General features: G+C 35.0%; 1 protein-coding gene across 4 annotated transcripts in view; it reads left to right on the top strand.

Annotated features, from left to right (window-relative positions):
• The window catches only part of Tinc (transmembrane protein tincar), a 149,072-nt gene that overhangs the window by 33,204 nt on the left and 96,022 nt on the right, over positions 1 to 19,846 (top strand). For all 4 annotated transcript variants that reach the window (XM_083102349.1, XM_083102331.1, XM_083102338.1 and 1 more), the window contains exon 2: positions 8,295 to 8,347. The gene's annotated coding sequence lies outside the window, so the exon portion shown is untranslated. The remainder of the gene's footprint in view (positions 1 to 8,294; positions 8,348 to 19,846) is intronic.

The raw sequence follows: 19,846 nt of genomic DNA, 5'->3' as shown, positions 1-19,846 counted from the left end.
AGAACAAGGTGCTTGCAAAAATATAGAAAACATGAATTTCTCAGGGATTTTTTGTATTTGAAAAATCAAGAAATTTTCATGTAAAGTTAGCACCTCGAAATGCGAATTTTTACAAAATATGGCATTCGATTGTCCACAAATTGTCCACATTTGTCCATAGATAGTTGTTTTTTGCCCATCTTAAAAAAAAGTTAAAAATAAAAGAATGAATAATTTCTTTTGCAAGGCTTTTTTGAAACTTTATTAGGACTCGAGAAATTTAAAAAAAAAATTCTGTTTGATAATTTTCTCTCATATTTTAAACAGTCGAGAAATGAATGAATTATATGTTTAGAATATATTATTAATATATATTTATCTTTATTTATATATATTCAACACCTCAACCAAATATTGATTATGCAAATAAAAAATGCTTATCTTACGAAAATTATTCAGTTTTTTTCATTTATATTTATAAATCTATTTTTTATAAATCTAGCACTAAAAATTCAAGAGGATCTGTATTTTTCCTTTGAATATGAAAAAAACATGCAATAAAAAATTTATTTTAAAACCTTGCATTAAAAAATCTTTAAAGTATTTTCTTTATTTGAAATTTTAAAGAAGATCAAAGAATTTTTTCAGTTCAGCGAATTACAAGTTTTGAGTAGACACTCCTTAAACAGTTACTTTGTATAACATTTATCGCGTCTCAAGTTTGTATATCTCCTTAAAAGTGGCACTTTCAGCAAACGATAGTGCCCGGGTTGCGGGAGATAGTTGAATGAAAAATGACTGAGAATCGATCGCTGCGTTTATCCTGCATCATTCTAGTGGACAATACAATGTTTACACTCATTCTTCTCGGGAACGTATTTCCATTGATAGCCGGCATAAAGAGACGGCTTCGGATCGTAATGCTTCGTGTATTCAGCCGCTTTCGTTGTCGATTGGCGAACGCGAAACGTACAGTGGGACGTTATCGCGTACCTATCTCGGTATAGGCGACTAGAAGAGAGCGATCTCTATTCACCGCGAGCCCCTCTAACTTTCCAGACGACAAAAGTTTATGAAATTCCTCAAAAGCTCGGCCTATACGACGTGGACGTTGGCATGACGGTGCGAAGGGAACTTTTCGAGCTTTCAGCGAACGTGAGAGAACCTCTTGGAGAGGCGATTCCGCGGCCTCCGCTCTCGTCATGACGTTTACTGTGGATGTGTGCGAGGCCTATTGTTTTCATTCACAGCAAGCGAGTTCACAGCAACTCGCGGTTGCTCGATTCTAGCGAGTCAATTTTTCCTCCACAGCGTTTTATCGCGACAAATAAATTTAAATGTTAGATTCACTTAAATTGCAATAGTAATTTCTTAATATTATTTAATTAAATTATACAGGGTTTCTTAATAAGTGCGAAAAATTTTAGGAAATGATTCTTTGTCGAAAATTAAGGGGTTTTTCATATAAACATATACTCCTCATCTTCCTGTAGAGTTATACTCCTTCAAAAATGGGGGTAAAAAATTATAATAAATATTGGTCAATTTCCAACATTTATTATAATTTTGTTTTTGTTCCAATTTTTCCAACATTTACTCTAATTTTATTTTTATTTTAAAATTTAACTTCTCGTAATTCGAAACCTATGTTATTTAGTATCGTGCTGTGCACGATAACGTATTTTATTTTTTTTCGTGAAAACTGTTGATTTCATGAAAAAAACAAAAGAGATAAAAAAGTTTCTAAATAAATCAAACTTTTTAATGCATATTTTTAGATGATCAGATTCCAGCCCATTAAAAAGTTTCTAATAAAAAATTGAAAGAATCATCTCTTAAAATTTTTCGCACTTATTAAAAAACACTCAATAGATATTTAATCTATAAATAGAGGGAGAAACGAATTCAGAAACTCTAAGGATTCCATTAGTAACCGCACAAAGTTGTGCATATGATGAAACAAGACGTTATTATTATACTCTCAAACTGTTGTAGATTGTTTTGCACTCTGCGAAACTTGGGTTGTAGCGGATTATGATAACGTTGTTGAATAGATAATAGCCACCGGTATCGTCGAGCAAGATGGCCGAAGGTTATTTGCCTGTCAAACGCCTTCGCCGGACTCACTCTTCTCGTATCCTTCGCACCCTATGGCTTTGTATATTCGCTCTATATTGGAGACCACTCTATTCCGAGCTTGAGGTCCGTGGAATATATCTAGGCAGAAGCGAGAAATTGACGCATGTTAGGTATCTACCTACGAGGATTACCTATAGGTAACCGTCAGCGTTCCAAGATTAATTATCGTGAAATATGCGGGCCGGTCATCGCTGTAATCATCGCGAGTGCACTTGATAATGCTTTTCATGGGGTCGCCGCACTTTTGACACGTTCTCTCCTCTTCTTTTTTTTCCCTTCCTTTTTTTCATCCCACCTTCCCCGAGAGAGCATGCATATTTCAAGCTCACGCTATATCAACCGCAACCGGTGTGTCACAACCATCGCGATGAAAGACAAAGAACGCATTTGCATCGGACGAAATTTCCCACGGGTTTCGCAGGCACTTTTTCGCGATTCTTTACCTTGGAGCCACTTTGAAGCTGCGCGATTCCTGGTAACTTGGCACTAGAGCGAGTAATCTGATAACCGAAGCTTGGCTGTGTCCTTTGCGGAACTATAGTTTCGTTAGTCCATTGTCCCCCGTCAGTTCGTCGTAACCCAACACTTATTGTGCATCTCGTCCAAGCTTCTTGGTAGCTAAGCCTGGTTATCGTCAGACGAACTTTGTACACGAGATGCGTTATTAATGCTCTTTCATATTGATTTCGCGAAAGTTTGGCAGCATGGAAACTTCGCCGAACATTTTCGATAGTAAAAAAAATATTTAACGTGTTAATGTCTGAGAAATCTCGAGGAAGGGAATAATTTTCCGTCTTAGAAGTATAAAAAACTTTAACTGTCTGAAAATCAACAAAGACAATCGTGTTCTATCGATCTTATGTTTCATTCGATATATCACTTGAATTTTATTATAATTAAAAAAAATCTCCGGGACTCTTCAATCTCCGTCACATCAATAGGGTATTTTTTAGAGTAACATATACATGACGTTTATGCTAGTTACGATATCATAAGCCACGCAAAGGGTCGATGGTAGTTAATGTAAAAACTTGCGTGCTGACCTGTAAGGTTATTTCTAACGGGTCGATATATTCTGCTCCGCGGTATATCAGGTAAAGAATACCCGGCAGGGGTAGCTAGGGGCCACCGACATGAATTATTACTCCCGACAGGATTCGACAAGCGCGCGCGGGACAAGCACAAATTACTTCCTCGCTTCTTCCATTTCGTACAAATGACGGTGCGTCTTTCACGATCGCGCGCGAACGCACTACCTTAATTTTTATTCGGCACGACAGAGAGGGAATTTCCTAATGTAATGGATCCTGAATGTAATGTAAGGATCGTCCTGTCTTAGTGCGGAATATTATATAAGTGAGTTCATTTTTGCCGTAGCTAATTTCCTAATTAAAAACTTGAGGAGCGTAATACGTTTAATACAAAAATTTAGAATTAAATTTTATTTTTTATATTTTTTTTATATCAATATTTCAATCAATATTTGTGGGAAATAATTCTGTCACGCGATAAATTATCCAATTTTTTGTAAAATGTAAATAATTTGCACATGAAAGAATTTTCGTATAAAAATTCCATCATATTTTTTATTGTAACTGCTGGTTTACAAATGAATAACGATTACTGGAAAATCATCGGTAGATTTAATGTAAATGTTTCAATTGTAGCATGTGTGTTGAACAATTTTATATTTATAAGAAAATAAGAAAAATTAAACAGAAACGTAATTTTTATTTCAGGCTTTATTTCGGGTAGGAGAGGTTTTTAATTCTCGTGCACAGACAATAATGCGGATTATATTTTCTCTCTCTCTCTCTTTCTCTCTCTCTCCACGGTCACAATTCGAATTTAATTGAATTTTTCCCGCGGGTGTTGGAGATTAATCGGTGGGATCATTTGCCGGTTCGCTCTTCGCGTATTCCGCCGGATATCCGCTCGACATTGATACATAGCATTACGATAAAAATTTTCGTATACGCTATATTCGGATCGAACGTGTTTAGATTTATCTATGTCTGTAGCTGTTTGTACAAGCTTTTTTTTAAATGTGCACATGCATCTAATACGATCGAATTCTCTGATGAATGTTCATGTTATTTTAATTACGATATTTTATCTTAATTATTAGTAATGTGTATAAAATGTATCATTTTGTAGGAACTCATAAATAATTAAAAATAATTAAAAATCCTTTCAATTATTCTACAATTATTGATAGTTTAAACATATAATTCTGGCTGTTAAATCAAAGAAAGAAAATTAAATAAAAAAAATACAATATTTGAGGAAAAATAAAAATATCGCAGGATAAAATAAGACGTTTCGTGAATTTGGCATTTCACTTTATTCCAAGATATTTTTTATAATTTAACATAATCATAAATATTTATTTAAACTATCCAGAATTGTAGATCTATTGAAATCAGGATTTTTAATTATTTAATAATTATTTTTAATTATTTAATAATTTATATTAAATGAATGTATAAATTATTATAAATAAATTGTTAATAAATATATAAAATATATTATATATTATATATAAATTTATAAATTTCCATTATATATAAAATATATTATATATTATATATTTAATATATAAAATAAATATATAAAATATATAATATAAATTTAGCTTTACACACATATTATGTATTTTTAGTGTGTATAACGCAACGGTTTAAATGAAATATTAAACTTGATATTTCATATCAAATTTTAAAAATTTTATTCAATTACTGGGGAGCAATCAGCATATTTTCTTTCTCAGCGAAAATCTCTCCAAAAAGTACTGAGGAGGCAGTTTATATCTTTCCTGCGACGTTCTCGCACGTGATATCGTACACTCGGATTCACATGCTGGATTTATGTGTTTGTTATTATACTCTCGTTCATATATTTTCACGCGTATATTTTCTGGAGTTTCTTTCCGAGTTCTTATAAATGAAGTACAATTTATTTTATTTTTCTGAAGATTATAGATTCTGAGGGTCTCAGCTCTATACTAATTTATTTCGTCATATTTTCATTGATACTGATTTGTAACTGTTCGAAATTAGAAAATCTGGTTCTATACTTCGTATAGAGCGAGATGACCGTGACTCACTTCTTTTATTTCTGTCGTAAATTTTCCAGCTATTTCTGGTATTTATCGCTAGGAAATGGATTTTTCGCGCTTTTCTAACTGCGATAAACTTTTTGTATCTGCAAATTGCTTTTTAAGCAGCATAATATATCGGTGAGCTATTCTGGTGAGAAAAAAATAAAAATCGTAAAACCGTGTGCCAATAACCTCATACAACAAATGCCATGAATCGTACACACATTTTTTCAGAATTTATAACTGTATCTTTATCATCATAACGATAACTACGTTCATCGAAAATTCATATTAAAATATATATGCTGCATATCAATATTGAATGAATTTGTTTCTTTTAATTAAATAATTCTGAGACAATATTTTTGATTGAAATACTAAAATTTTATTTTTTAATATGGCAAAATTTTTAACACAGTGCATTGTTTTCTTATTACATGCCATGGGGATTATATCCTTTTTTTGGATGGCGCAATGTACGTATATGTACTTATTGCATAGCATGTGTGCACAAGTTATTAGCCGCTGTATCGTGAAAAGTTTTTAGGAATTTGTCCGCGCCTACTAGAGAGCGGGCCAACTTATATTCCGCTTGCAGAGGAGCACTCTCAGGATTCCGCTTACGGCGAGCATCGAGGAATTTCCTTCATCTCCTGGCATCGATCTTCCATCTAGTGGGAAGTATTCCGAGAACACCGGCTGCATGTCCGATATATATTGGTGTGGATTTATAGTCATACGGCCCTATATATATGTGTGGTATATTATTCCCTCCCGTTCGTTCTCGCTCGTAGGTCGCGTTAGACGAGAAAATCGATATTTTTCCATGTTCGCTTTACGATAAGAGGTTTTACATCATATTGAGAACACATCAATTATGATGAATTGAACTTGGGAATCTGCGATTCTATATAAGATACTTGTCTCATTATTACATTTTTCTATTATTTTATAATCATATCCTATGCAAGTGTTTTCTTTATTTATATAATTATATTCGAGATTATTTTTCTCTTGATTGATTGATTTATATTCTATATTAATGTAGAAAATAACTTGGAATAAAATTTCGCGAACTGCTACATTATTATTTCACGCCAGGTTTTTTTTTCTAATCAGTGTAAGAAAGTTTTCTCATTCATTCATAGAAGTTAATCTCGAAAATTGTGTTCGAAACTCTAGAATGTATGCTTCAGACTCTTCAATGTATGCTTGCAAAGTCAATATCTCGCGATGAATGCCATTAATCTAGCCATCCAGGATATGAAACCATTCAGGAATTCCGATTACTTCTATGTTAATCGCATGTGCAGAGAACCGGGAAGTAATTAACTTTGATGATTGAATTAATATCTAACTTATTAAGTATAATTATTAAAAAAATTACTCCTACGTGTATATGATGCTATATTAAAATATGGAGATTAGAAGTAAATGATATTGCGCGTTTATTTTAATTTGATAGAAACCTCAAAAAAGTTTGATACTCAATTTTTTAAATTTCTTATCATATTGAAGTATTTAACAGTTATATATATTCATACACACAATATAAAATTTTCCATTTTATATAATTATTCAAAATTATAAGAATGCAATTAACAGGAACGCATTTATCTATATCTGCATATTCTTGGATATAATTTTTTTTTATCTTAAAGTTTAAAATAAACATTTAATTTTTATTTACCTTAAACTTAACATTTAATTTTTGTTTATTTATATAACTTTTACACATTATTCAATGATCTGAATTTGCTTTATTTAATGATCAAACTAACATCATAATCTAAAATATGATTTGCTAAAAAAAAATCATATTTAATTTATATACAAAAGGATCAAATAAATTGTGACATAGATGAAAACATCAAGAGGATCGTTAGAATATTCACGATATTAACGGTCCAACCAATGAATTACATTGCATCAGAATCTGTGAAAAGCCCAACAGGTGTAATCTCATTAATGTCCGGAAAAAAAGGCCGGTGTCCCCGCGATTGGCAGCTGCTTCAGTCGGGAAGGCGAAACCGCAAACCCGACAGTATCTCCTTCGGTACAGGAGCAGCTTCTACGAATTTCGGTTCCCTGCGTTTCGCTCGGATTCGCCCGTGGTGTGTGTATTTACTTGCGTGTTCGCACTTGACTTGCTCGCAACTCGATACCCCCGTATCTAATTACGCACAAGTGACACGCATCGCATCAACGTGTGTATGCATAAAGTTACTCATTATTATATTGTGCGCCTCTCACAAAGCGCGCGCCAGCTTTTAACCGTCACGGCGCGAATTCGAAGTTACATTGAGAACCGGTTTTGCTATTGTGCAAACTTTCCGCCGCTTTGAGAAATTCTGTGAAACTTTAGCTAACCAACAATAACGAATAACTCGAATAGATCTAACGGATCTCTTTGAAGAGAGATTATTCGATAGCTGCGGGATTTAAATCCAAGACAATCGTCTGAATCGAGTGAATGATACATATAGTTCGCATATCATATATAACATGACTAATATTAATATAATATTAATATAAATTTTAGCTTTTATTTCTTTTCTTCGGACACAATATATTATTTTTATCAGTGTAATAAAAAATTAAAATTGGATGTATTAAAAAAGTAATATACATCTTATTAGACTGCTTTTTTTTATATCAAGAAATAAATAAATTTGATAAAGTTTCTCTCTATTATTGTAATAATAATATATGATTTGCTATCATATTAATCTACATGTATAAATATATTGACAGCAATTGAATATATATTGATATCTGATTATCAGCTTACAAGTTGACTGGCTGATTCCATATACAGATTAATAGATGTGGGTTGCACTGTTCGTTGAATCTAAATCCTCGCCGCATATGTTTAATGAGATTGATTCTGGTGTTCAATCACGTAAAGAGCTTTTCTGATGCGTTGGCTTTAATCTCTATAAATCAATTCCATCAAAGTACCATTGCCGTTTCACGAGATGTTTGATGATTATCTATACATACATCACTCGTTTCCTGAATATATCTTTTTAATTGTTACGTTATTTAAATATTAATCAGATGATTTTAATTACAGATATCGAGGAAACTTGGCCGATTCCAGTCGTGAAAAGGACAGCAATATATTTGGTGAGTAATTATTATCTTACTCTCTTAAAAAACATTCTTCTTTTAGATTTCTTTTAGTTTCCACAATAAGAAAAAATTATGTAGCGATATGAAGAAATTAAAAGCAAATATAGCTTTGTAATAAATGTAAAATCGCATCATTTTATTTAAATTTTAGAAGAGTGATAAAATATTATAATAATTGTTATTATATCGCGCAGTTAAAAATTTTTAATATGTGCATAAAATATATTAATCAATAAAAAAATTAAATATTTTAATCGTTAATAAAAATAATATATAAATATTTGATTAAAATAATATATAAATATTTGATTAATATTTTATTGATTAATTGATTAATTAATTAATAATTTATTAATTGATTATTTTAAGCATAAAAATATAGTTGTTATTAAAACATGAAAATGATGACAATGTAAATGTACAAAGCAGTTCACAAAAATAAAATTTACGTTTCATTTTCCTGGTAAACTGCGTGGCATAAGCTGGATAAAAAAGAGTTAGATGTAAGAAGTAGAAAAAGGTTCTTGAACTTTGTGATCTCATGAAAGTTTGCGAGATGGAGGCGTCTGTAGGGAAGGGGGAGGGGGGCGTTAATAACCTCATGCATCATCTGCGGGCGAAAAAATTCTTCATTGGTCGCTGACGCAGCAGTAAAAAAAATTTAGTTTAATTGATTTCAATGTACATTCAGCAAAGCATGATACATACGTCAAATGCGCGTTGATTATTGAAAAATACTGCTAACAAAATCCTCAAATGACGGGATAAGAAATTCTCGCGTCTGTTAAAAATGCTTTTTCATCTTGACAACACTATTGTTTTTATGAATTTATATTAATTTATCAAACAAAAATTAAATTCCTTTTTAAACACGATATTCATGTATTAAATGCATTGAAAAGCTCAACATATGTTGCGTGTATTATTTTATGCTGGCTCGCAACATTTCGATATTATTGTATTCCACACGTCCAACCAGATCACGTCTGGATTCAGTCTACTGGATTATGAAATTATGAGAAACTGTGTTTCTCTCCGACTCTCTGTGTGTGTGTGTGTGTGTGTGTGTGTGTGTGTGTGTGTGTGTGTGTGTGCGTGCGTGCGTGCGTGCGTGCGTGCGTGCGTGCGTGCGTGCGTGTGCGTGTGCGTGTGCGTGTGCGTGTGCGTGTGCGTGTGCGTGTGCGTGTGCGTGTGCGTGTGCGTGTGCGTGTGCGTGTGCGTGTGCGTGTGCGTGTGCGTGTGCGTGTGCGTGTGCGTGTGCGTGTGCGTGTGCGTGTGCGTGTGCGTGTGCGTGTGCGTGTGCGTGTGCGTGTGCGTGTGCGTGTGCGTGTGCGTGTGCGTGTGCGTGTGCGTGTGCGTGTGCGTGTGCGTGTGCGTGTGCGTGTGCGTGTGCGTGTGCGTGTGCGTGTGCGTGTGCGTGTGCGTGTGCGTGTGCGTGTGCGTGTGCGTGTGCGTGTGCGTGTGCGTGTGCGTGTGCGTGTGCGTGTGCGTGTGCGTGTGCGTGTGCGTGTGCGTGTGCGTGTGCGTGTGCGTGTGCGTGTGCGTGTGCGTGTGCGTGTGCGTGTGCGTGTGCGTGTGCGTGTGCGTGTGCGTGTGCGTGTGCGTGTGCGTGTGCGTGTGCGTGTGCGTGTGCGTGTGCGTGTGCGTGTGCGTGTGCGTGTGCGTGTGCGTGTGCGTGTGCGTGTGCGTGTGCGTGTGCGTGTGCGTGTGCGTGTGCGTGTGCGTGTGCGTGTGCGTGTGCGTGTGCGTGTGCGTGTGCGTGTGCGTGTGCGTGTGCGTGTGCGTGTGCGTGTGCGTGTGCGTGTGCGTGTGCGTGTGCGTGTGCGTGTGCGTGTGCGTGTGCGTGTGCGTGTGCGTGTGCGTGTGCGTGTGCGTGTGCGTGTGCGTGTGCGTGTGCGTGTGCGTGTGCGTGTGCGTGTGCGTGTGCGTGTGCGTGTGCGTGTGCGTGTGCGTGTGTGTGTGTGTGTGTGTGTGTGTGTGTGTGTGCGTGCGTCAAAGGCAAACTGATGATATATTCTGGTATTTTGCCAAAACGAAGGCAAAATGGAAGCGAAAACGAGGAGAGAGGTAAACCTAAAAGGGACGTAAAAGGATGGAAGCAAACCAAAAAATACATGATAACGCGAGAATACATAATATAAATGGCAGCCACATGCAATCCACACCTGCGGCTTTTTAAATAAATATCGGATTACCTCTTTTGGCAAATTAAAATTAAAAAAATCCAAAGTGGAAATTTGTTTCTTAATTATTAATTGATGTTTTTTTTTATTTGTCCCACATTTATTTATATAATAAGCGAATGCGATAAATGTTTTAAAACTCGATAGGAATGTTTTCGATTAGTAATCCGAGTCGTTTTAAAAAAGAGATTTTTAATTAAAAAGTTTAGATATCTAAAAAAAATGCTGTGCTACATTTTATCAGTTACATACTTTTAATTGAATCAAATGTTTGTTTGACTAAAGCGGATCTAAAAAAAAGTTGTACATATTTCTACATATTGCGCTTGGGAAACGTAATTTTAGAGATAAAATGTCAACAATGACGCAAAAACTACATTTTGTATTTGAAACGATGCCAGTGTAGTAAGATTTAGCGGTCGGCAATATCCGATTTCGCGTAATTTCAGGAATTTAAAATAGTTTGGCAAGTTGGATAATTGCAGGATTTAATTTTTTTAATTCGGGCAAAAAAGAACGCAGCATATTTAGCGAGCATTAGAATTTCATGACCAAGCGTAATAAACGCTATCAAACTACATTTTCCTCCTTTTCCACGACATATCTAGGGCAAAATCGAAAATGTAAATCTTTTTAATCTTAATTTATTTTAATTTATTTTTTATTACAATGCTTTCTATCGCGAAAATTATCATTTTGTGATTGTAGAGGAACACTGAGGTAATAAATTTTCTCTAAAAATTGGATTCTTTAAATTAATTTAATAATCTGATTAAAATAAGAAAAAATGCATTATTTCATTTTGCCTTGCATTTATCGGACATGTGAGATAATTTTTGTATTTCGCAGTTATCTGAAAAGCATCCAACACCGAACGCGAGAAACTTTTTTGTGATTCAATCGTATTTTCGGCCGTGCAAAATAAAAAATACTAAAAAAATGGGGGATTTCAGTGTTGCAATGTATAGAACGCAGAATGTCAATACAGCAGAGGTTGAATTGACGATATGAGATGGTATAGCCGACAGCTAATGCCATCGGAGGGTTATCCGCCTGCCTTTATCCGATCCATCCGTAATTAAATTCCGACGATCAAACTAACTGAAAGCTACGCGTGATTGCACGCACTTTGCCGCGCGACATTAAGGAATTTCGTCGCCTTTTCGTCGAAAACATCCGACTTTATCGTGTTCTTTCTTTTTAGATTTCCTATCGGAATATAGAAGGAGCGAATTTTATATGCGGGAATAATGAGAGATAAATATAGTTATCAAACTACTCCTCTCTTACTCGTTGAATATGAATTTTTCGCGACTATTCTTTTATCTGATCTTCGTTTCCATAATTTAATAAAAAAAAACGTAGTTTTATATACGTGTATTTGAGCGTTTTGTGCGTAATAAATATCATATTTGGAGATCAAATTTATTTTTTTACAAATTATTTAATGGTCGGTGGTCGTATTTCCACTGACGTCTCGGAACTTACTATTTTCTGTCGTAATTTTCCACCAGGACAGCACGTGCGACAAACGAGCAGCGCATATTCCTCTGGCCGTAGGTTTCGTAATTTACGGCCCGCACCAGCCATAAGTCATTAAATTTTGTCTGGCGGACTTTGCAGCAAAATAAGAACTCGGGGAACTTCAAAGATTTTCCTCTAATTAGAAACTTATAACGATAACTTTTAGTGATATTTTTCACATTTAAAAGAAATATATACACCGAAGTCTGTAACAAGAAATTATTACAATTGTCACATGTATTTTTCATAAAATTTTTCATAAATTTTTCTAAAATGAATTATATCGCGCCAGAGTATTTAGTATTTTTTGCGGGAATTTTATTGGCGCAATTGAATTGTAATCGGGAAGGAGGTGCCAACCGCAGACTAATTGAATCCTTCTCTCTCATTATCTCGCACAAAAAATGCTCCACCGGTACCTTCACCGGTTGCTATCGGCGCAGATATGTATATGTATAATATATGTGCACAATGGTTTAAGTGCGGCCTCGGTTGTCTTCCTTAAGTGCCCCTCTTCTCCCCCTTTCCCTCGCCCTCTCTGAATACGCTCTTACCCACGTTATATTGGTATCCTTCGTTTTTTTGCTTTTCCCTCGGCTTCGTCCTCTCTTGACACAAATTCGTTTCACTAGCAACAAGTTTATTACGATTGTACGAAAATTCTCATGAAAGGGGAGCTAATTATGAGTGATGGACGTGAGGTTGAGCCCCCCATCGCGTTAGGTACAGTTGGCGGACTGTTTTAATGCGCCTCTCTCGTTAAATTCGCTGCTTTTCTCATTAAATTTTATTTTAAGAGTTTTTTCTTCACAATCTCGTCACCATTCGATTACTTGATGTAATTTAGAACGATTTAGCTCTACGATCATGCTCTATTAATAATGCATTCTTCTCTTTACGAGTGATACCGGGCAACATTTTTTCCCCTTTGTTAATTTTTATTATTCTATTTCGCCCGCCTTTTGTTCTTTCCTTCCGTTTGCCGTCTGTTTCTCTTCCACGTGGATGCTCGCGCGTATAAAAAGGGGCAGTTCCTCATTTAACTTACAAACAAAATTATTCATGGCAACTCTTGCGCTAATCATGCGTCGGGGAGAGGTTCTGCGCGAGTCTCTCGACGTGCATGTGATAGTCGCAATTGCAAGGAACAGAATTCCGGTAAATAAGAGATACGAGGTGTTACATGATAATCGCTGCTGCTACTCATTTAACTATTTTCCTGTTTCTCCACTCCATCCCTCGGTATCTTATTTCATTTTCTCGCTCTCTCTCTCTTTTCTCCCTCTATCTCTATCTCGCGCACGTGCGTTTCATTAATACATCGTATTAGAACGATGGAGATACAGGAAATTGTGTTTCGTGCGCTGCGAATGAAATTACGTTATTTTCACTGAACGCAATATTTTCGACACTTATTTTCTTTCTTACACATTACAGATAATGAATACAGAACATACAGGGTGTTTCTTAATAAGTGCGAAAAATTTTAGGAGATGATTCTTTGTCGAAAATTAAGGGGAGTTTTGTATATAAACATATATACTCCTACATTCTCCCTGTGGAATTGCACTCCTCCAAAAATGAGGGTAAAAATTATTTTTTTATTTTTTTTCTCAAATTTGGAATAAGTTAAAGAAGTGAAATTAGGTGGATATTTTCTACTAGTAAAAAGGTTATTTATTAATATTTTTTTCAACCTTCCGTATTGTTATAAGGGGATGAAACTAGCGACCCCTATTCAATTTTTTATTAGAACTTTTTAATGTTTATATGAAAAACCCCCCTTAATTTTCAACAAAGAATCATCTCATAAAATTTTTCGCATTTATTAAGAAACACCCTGTATATATTTTACCAAGATGTCGAAGATATTCTTAAATAAGTTTCTTTTTAATAATAAACTATTAAATGGGATTTTTTGTTTAAAAATTTTTTAACAGTTTTCGTATATTGAAATGTTTAATCATTTACGATGTGCCATTTTAATATTCTCGGAGTTCAGATGTACTGCGTCGTGTCATCGATTCAATAGCCACATATTTAGTCATAGTCGCATGAAAATAGCATCGCATTTCAAAGTGGTCCCAAATGATGTGTCATGAATAAATAATGGCAACTCCAACATGAATGACACATTACGATACATATTGATAATTCTGAATATATTTTTCGATAAAATACGCTTTCGAGCTATATTCAAATTTCAGGATATTATTTGTTGTAGATTTTATAAACACAGGAGATAATTTTTGATGGAAGAATAATTTATTAGCGAAGTCATATAAAGTATTACAAATAAAAGTTTAAATAATATTAAATAATAAAATTATATTACTAAAATATAATAATATTAAAATAATCTTTAATTATTAAGAAATGATCCCATGATATTTTCCTTTCGTTTTTTTAATAATAAAATTTATTACCGAACTTACACCTTATAATCAGTAAAAGATACAATCTGTTCTGCTTGTGTGTTGCGCGAGTCCACGGTACGTCATCAAGATCGTAAGCTCGGTGAGCCAAGAAGAGACAGGTTAAAGTGAAGATAGCAGAAAATTAAGGAGGAAGGGTATAGGATTTAATACGGCTACTCTCCTCGCTTATTCCACAGCAGATCTCTCGCCGTACAAGTTTGCGCACGACACAACGTGCAATTTTATTTAAGAACTCGACGCGCTCTTGTTGCGTCTGCCTGATTATCGTTATCTCGCTCGGCGAGCGGTCACTTCCGGTCGCGCGCATAAACACCGCCGGTTTAACCGATCGCACGAGGGAGATCGGCATCGTTGATCTCTCTTGCCGGCTGCGCACGTACGCGATTTTGCATGCATATATGCAACGATTTTTGGGAATCGGCGCGTTACGCTGCCGCGTCGATGCATCTTGCGGAACGAAGTCCGCCTCGAAATTACGGACGGCGAGATTAGATGGCGATCAGCTGTTATCCATATGCACGAGGAATCGTGAGACATGACACGCATCTCCAAAAATCGCTAATGGCGACTGATTTTCATATACAGGATGTGAACTGCTGGTAGATAAAATACAAGATTCAGACGCAGATAAACTCTATTTGAGTACTGAATAAAATTTGGAGAAGAGAGGGAAAGGGATTTTCCATACTAATTTTGTAATAATTTTAAGCGAATATATACTCCTAAATAAAATTAACGCATAATTTTTGTTCACTTTTTTTTTAATTTTTCGTTAAAATTTAAATATCAGCTTTTAAAGAAAAAGTGAAAAAAAATTATGCGTTAATTTTGTCCAGGAGTATATTAACGATTTTAACATTGATTTTACATTGACTGAAAATTACTACTCCCTTTTTTTTAGGCATAAAATTATTTTTCCAAATAATGTTAATATTTATCTGTTTTGATAAGAAAACTAGAGGGATAATAGATTTATACGAAGAAAAACTTTCTTAATTTTAGCACACCAGCTATAACAGTTCTGGAAGTTTGAGATTTGATCTTTTTATTTCTCGATAGCTGAATAAAAATATGTTAATTCCCTCTACGCCGAGTAACAAAAGATCTTTCATTACGCTGGGAAAAGCTTGCGTCGGTCTTCAACGCGGTCGGAAGAGACGGAAGCCGATAAATTTGAAAGTACGATTACGTGAAAGTAGTCGAAAAACGGCGTCATTCAACTTCATTCATTGTTATCGTTTCTTCTCTCGCTTTGCATCCGATCATAATTCTTTCGGCACGCCTCATTTAATCTATTATCTTGTCAACCGAGGGTCTTAACATTGACTTATAACCGCATGCGTTGCGCACACTTACATAATTTTTTTTATTTAAAATTAATAATTAGGAATTTGGCTTAAATAAATAAATAAAATAATTAATAAATAAATAATTAATAAATAATTTTTATTTAATTTTTATTTATTTATCAACATATTCATTATATTTAATTTCGTCGTTCACGCAATATTTAATCTCGTTATCCTAGTAATATTTAATCTTAGACGCGGGATTTAATTCTAATATGTAATATTGTCAAGTGCGTAATGAAGAATTAAGATTCGCATATTATTTCAAGAAAGTAGCTCAAGTACGTTGTTGTCTTTATATACACGACGACGTGTACTTACTCGTATCGTGCCATTTATTTAGGACAAGTAGTCTTACTCTTGCACTCTGAACTCTCAAATAGCTCTAATTAGGACAACATAGAAACATCTGCCTCGCATCTGCTCGTGCTAAGATAATAATTCATAGCATTATTAATTACTTTCAGTAGATTCCCAAGAAAATTATCTCAAGAGATATAGCAATGACATAAAGATAACAGTATCTTTACATGCGATATTTAAATGCTTTTATTTAGCAGCGTGAGATATTTCGAGTATCTTAAATATCTTACGCTGCTAAACGGAAGCATTTAAATATCGCGTGTGATGATATTATCTGTATGCCATTGCTATATCTCTTGACAATACGTTTCATTCTTCCTCTCACGTAGATTAATATGAGTGCGATGAAAAGCACGGGAATTGACGCGCTGACTAGGACAATATCGGAATGCCCGTATTTACTCCGGGGCATCATTGTCTACGGAATGAAATGAAATGTCGGGCGACTCTTCTTTTTTTTTTTTTTTTTTAACGGGAATGTCCGTGTAACGAGCGCCCATCTTTCAGCATGTCTGCGTAAATTTCCGCGTGCAGATTACACGTATATAGGTAAACGCGAATGGGTGAATGAATACGCGCACGTGTGAGGCCGCATTGTACGTTGGATCTATGTAAGACGCGCACGCGTTCATGTGAAATGTACCGACGTACCTAACGTTTACTCTATGCCGCATTGAAATCTCAAGAGCCTTTTAAACCGCGTCGACCAACCGTGGGCGGTTCGACCCGTTTCCATTTTCAGTAATTTACAGTTGAATGCGCATCGTTGACGGGCGCCACTTACTTAACGCGATATAAGCCGAGTATTTAAGCCAGACTGAGAGAGGATAATGCCAACTCGATTTAAACGTCACTCGGATTTTACGCTCGTGGGAAATGTATCGTATCGACGACGAGTATTCGTGCATCGGGTTAGTTGTTTGACGTAAACGCGTTTGATGAATAATATTCATGTATTTACACGCGCGGCATCCCATCTGTTGCTGTTTTATTGTCCACTCGGTATGCGTGGGATCTGTTTCCACAACAGAAATATTTTCTCCGTCTATTCCGAGGATCACTTCACCTTCGTTCCGATAGACATCGATCGCGATAGTTCGACCCGCTCGGAAGCTTTATTCGCAAACGCGGAGAAATACGTGTCCTACGTACGAAAAAACGACCACCAGAGCGTGTCTAGTTTGCCGGAAGATAAGAAGCGAGAGACGCGTGTCTTTCATAAGATATTACGAGCAGCTTCCGTTTTATCCGTTGAATATCCTCTCTTCCTCTCTCGGTCGGCGCGCATTTATTCCTGATAGTCTACAGCTCGCGATTCTGTTTGGTTTGCCCTTCGACGCGGATTACCAGACACTCGTCCAGCCCTCTCGTAGGGAGTTTCTCCATCTCGATGTCGGCGCGAATACTTGGAGACTTTTGCAATTCCGTTGCTTCTCTCTCCTTCTCCGGTAGCCAACGCATATCTCTCATGCAGCGAAGAGAGATCGTCTATCCTTTGGTCGTGCTGCGGAAAAAGCGAGGCAATCACTTTGGGATTTTATCCGGGATTACCAACGCGAGGGGGAGGGCGGGAGGCGAATAAGCAAGTGAAAAGGAAGGCGACGGAAGAGTAGAGGACTCTTCGATTGCAACGGATTAAACGGAGACTTCGCCTTTTCCATCGACTTCACTCCCGCTCTTCAACTCCGTCTTCTCTGCCTCCAGAGAGAAAGCTCCAGGGAGGAGCGAGTACATTTACACCGTGGATTTTCCACGTGGAGAGACACGGATGGGGTGGATCGCGCCTCTCTGTACCTTATAGTGTATCGATTCGGATTAACGGCGACGGTCGTTGCATCGATTGTCTCTTCGGCCGCTGCGATCCTTGCGGGACACACCGCTGTGAAGGCTTTCATGACGCTGCGGTAGCAGCCTGTTTGATGAGATGTCCAGCTGGGCGAAGTATTGCCGCACGTACGATCGATAAAGTCCACCGTGCTCGGGTAATATTTTTTTCTTTTTTTTTTTCCAATTCCCATTTTGCAGAGTTACATTGACAGCGATTGCGTTCCCTTTTAGACTATATATTCTTATACATTTAAAGATATATTTGTATTTTAAATTCATCTTATCTATATTTTTTTATAATAATGATGTTATAATAATAAGAAACGAATTAGATAATTACACATACAACTACTGAACACACTTTCAATTATTAGTAAAGACGTTTTTTAATCGTACATCAACGTAAAACAGAATAATAAAGTGATTCTAGTATGTTAATTTTAATAAAAAAGCATAAATAGAATTTGTTTAAAATTAAAATACATTTATCATATCTTTATAATATATTATCACACATATGATAATCTTATAGAAGCTGTGCAATATTGCAGTTTTAAATGTATCATTTATTTTTTAATTATCAACATATATGTTGCAATTAATTAAAAAATCAAGGTTCTGTGGTTAGATTATCAGTGAGCCAATTCGTGTGTCATCGGTTGGCTCATATGTTTCTGCCGGAAGTTTTAAAAGCGATGCGGACCACCCTAATAACTAACGAGGGGAAATCCTACAAACAATTCTGTTCCCGCGTATTCGATACCATTGCTTCAGAAAATGGTGTTTCAATTACAGATGTTCTAAATTTGGAATGTAACTCTAGACGTGGGGTGGCATGTCCAATAACACAGTATATTTTTCATGGCACATTATTTTACTTCCTCTCGTTTTCAATTTAACTTTTGAAATATTGAACTTGTAAAATATACAAAACATTATTCAAATTAATAATATTAAGTATAATTATAATTTTAATTTAATTATAATTTAAATCTACCAAAATTTGAAGTATATATGAAAGGAAATGTAGAATAAAAAGTTTTACATATTTTTTGGATATTAAATTTGTATATAATACAAGACAACTATGTCGATATGCCTTTACCAAGGTGGATAATTTATAAAATACGTTGATATAAAACCTTGACATTATTAATAATAATAATATATTCACTATAGGTTCTATAGGCAATTGCACGATCGATAAATGTGTCATGGTCATAAATGCTGGATTAGTATTTGCCGATCCATATTAACTCATTTTAGATTACTGTTTAGTATACATACAATTATACGTAGCAGAAATAATTCATTGATTTTGCAATTATATTTGATACAAGATATTACTTTAAATTATGTTTAATTAAAGTTGGAATATATTTAATATAATATTTAATAATATTTAGTAATATTTAATAAGAGTTACAGTTCCTGATCTTTTATTGATATCATATTGAATTATAACGTCAGAAACGAAAAATTACACGAATTTTATCCTTGCGTAATACATCGAAATAAATGAGTTTTTTAAAAATAAACTTTAAATAAATAAATTTTAATAATAACTTAAATAATAAACTTTACGACAATTGACCATGATTTTATTAATTCATCATTCAAAAAGGAAGAATTCTTAATTAATATTTAATAATATTAATTAATATTTTACTAATCTATTTTATCGAGAACGCGAGTAGTCGTATTTAAAAAAAAACTTATTTATTATGGTGTATATATTTCGCAAAAATAAAACTTCATATGATTTCTCGCTTTTGTATTACGTAATTCAATATGCAGTGAAGACATAGG

The sequence above is a fragment of the Camponotus vicinus genome, unplaced genomic scaffold, assembly GCF_025532165.1.
Source record: "Camponotus vicinus isolate PSW18456_S1 unplaced genomic scaffold, iyCamVici1.0 SCAF_1, whole genome shotgun sequence".
In the NCBI taxonomy this organism is placed as follows: domain Eukaryota; kingdom Metazoa; phylum Arthropoda; class Insecta; order Hymenoptera; family Formicidae; genus Camponotus; species Camponotus vicinus.
The sequence above is the reverse complement of the archived record's forward strand: the minus strand, read 5'-3'. Positions and strand labels throughout refer to the sequence as shown.